The following is a 2,707-nucleotide window of genomic DNA, read 5'->3' on the forward strand; positions in this document are numbered from 1 at the left end:
CTGAATCAGAGGATCCATGGTGGAGCCTTGGACTCTGCCCTCCAATATGTTCCCTATGATCTAAGTTTTATTTTTTCTTGATAACATATATCTGTGCAAATCAGGTATTCCATCTCTATATTTTAGCCATGTCATATGAAACATATGACCTACAATCTCTTTATGGTATGAACATATATATCACTTCACAGATTTCAGTAGCTAGAACTAATTATATGGCCCCAAACTTAACTGCAAGGGAGGTGAGGAGCTATAGGATATTATGCATATACTAAGACTCTCAGCCCAAATTAAAATGTCAATTGCTTGGCTTTTAATAATGTCCTACAGCAATTCCAACTCACTATGACCAAAAGAAGATCTACTAGCATGATAATAATCATGAGAGCTATTATTCCTTGAGCGTTTACTATATTACTGTGGTAAGTACAGTGCAAGACTAAATTCTTACACAACTCATGAGGTGAGCATTATTTGATGCAACTTTTTGAAAGACCCTGACATTTAGGAGGTGTGGTGATAGAACTTGACCTAACACACAAAGCATGTAAGTTGTGAAACCAACTATCAAACCAATCCTATATCACCAAAGCTCATCTTTTAAAGGAATACTTAAATTTCTTGAAAATCACTTAAAGTACTTTTTATAAACCACAATTATTACTTTTCATTGATAGTAGAATACAGCCTTTTGTGATTTCTTTATTTAAAAAAAACCTCTCTGATCCACGCTATCATAATCACACCCCTTTAGCAAGTTTATTTCAGCCATACTAAATAATGTGCATTTTCATACTAGCCCTGTTTTTTTCTCTCACTTTTATCACTTTTTCTGCTACACTCCTTGTCTTTTCTAGCTAATTCTCATCTATATGCCAGGTCTTACCTTTGCCATCACACTTATTCATAAATGTGAAGATATAAAAAAAAGTTGTAAAAACTTAGGAAAAATCAACATTGTGAAAGAGTCAACTGAATTCAGTCAACAAAACAACCAACATCTGAAAGGGGGGAATAGAATGAGCAGAATACTACATGAGAACACATTCAAATTAAAATAATGTCATAAAAGAAACTAAAAAAGCCATTACATTCAATAAAACATTAATGAATTTTTAGGAAAGAGTTTGTGGAAATGTAAAAAGCAATTACTAAAATATAAAAAATTCAACAAGTAGGCTTAATTGCTATATAAATGTGGCTAAAAATTATATTATTGAGCTGAACATTGAAGCAATTTCCCAGAATGTAGTTGAAAACAACTGCATTTTCATTATATCATTTAAAACATAATAATGTCCTTATATCATAATATATCTGGTTAGTTCACATATAACCATTGTCTTTTAATATTTTCTCTAGTTTATTGGATCAGGAATCAAAACATGTATATATTTTAGTTATGTTGTATTCTCTATTTTTCCCACCATATTTTTTCGTGTGATTTTTTTAGAGGTGTTATATTTTAAAGAATTGGCTGGAGTTTGTCAAAGTCTTTGTTTTGCTGGCTACACCTTTTCTTTAGCTATTAATCTGTTCTTCTGCCCCCTGTATGTCTTAGAAATTGGAGGTTAGATGTAATGGCTTAATTACACTAGTCCCTCTTATATATGGGGGATATGTTCCAAGACCCCAGTGGATTCCTGAAACTGCAGAGAGTACCAAACCCTATATGCACTGCTTTTTTCCTACACACACATAGCCATGATAAAGTTTAATTTATAAATTAGGCACAGTAAGAATTTAACAATAATAAAAATAGGACAATTATAACAAGATACTATAATGAAAGTTATATGAATGTGCTTTCTCTCAAAATATCTTATTGTACTATAGTCAACCTTCTTTTTATGATAATGTGAGGTGATACAATGCCTATATGATGAGAAAAGTGAGTTGAGTGACATAGACATTGTGACGTAGCATTAGAATTCCATTGACATGACAATAGTCAGAAGGAAGTTCATTGAGCCATGATGATGTTGTGTCTTCCATGCACAAATCTAATGTATTTTCCATCTTGGCTAAGCATTAATCATGCACTATGGCCATAATTTTTGCAGTTTAGAGGCAACAACAAAACTACTTTTAGTTTCTTTTTTCCTTCTTCACAATTTCACAAATAGAAAATTTGTTCTTACTGGGTATCTTAGCAACCTTAGCATATGATATTTTTTCTCTCATTAAGTCAAGAACTTTCACCTTTCATGTATAAAAGGCACTTTATGAGCTTCTTTTCTGGCATATTTGAATTACCAGCATCACTACTCTTATGCTTTAGGGCCATTGTTAGGTATAATAGGAGTTTCTTGAACACAAGCACTGTGATCCCAGGACAGTCATCTGATAACCTGAAACAGCTACTAAGCAATTAACAGGTGGGTAGTGCCATTGTGTGGAGACTCTGGACAAAGGGATGAGTCATGTCCTAGGTAAGACAGAGCAAGATTGGAGAGATTTCATCATGTTACTCAGAATAGTTTGCAATTTATAACTTATGAATTGCTAATTTCTAGAATTTTCCATGTAATATCTTTAGACTATGGCTGATCACAGGTAACTAAAACCATGAAAAGTAAAAATACTGATAGGGGGGACTACTATAGATTCAGTTTTCTTTTAAATCAGGACAAGAATACTTGATAAGTGATGATGTAGACTTTGGCTAGAACATACATAATGTATGTTCTTATGTAATGTCAGCAAC

Source organism: Myotis daubentonii, chromosome 2, assembly GCF_963259705.1.
Source record: "Myotis daubentonii chromosome 2, mMyoDau2.1, whole genome shotgun sequence".
NCBI classification, from domain to species: domain Eukaryota; kingdom Metazoa; phylum Chordata; class Mammalia; order Chiroptera; family Vespertilionidae; genus Myotis; species Myotis daubentonii.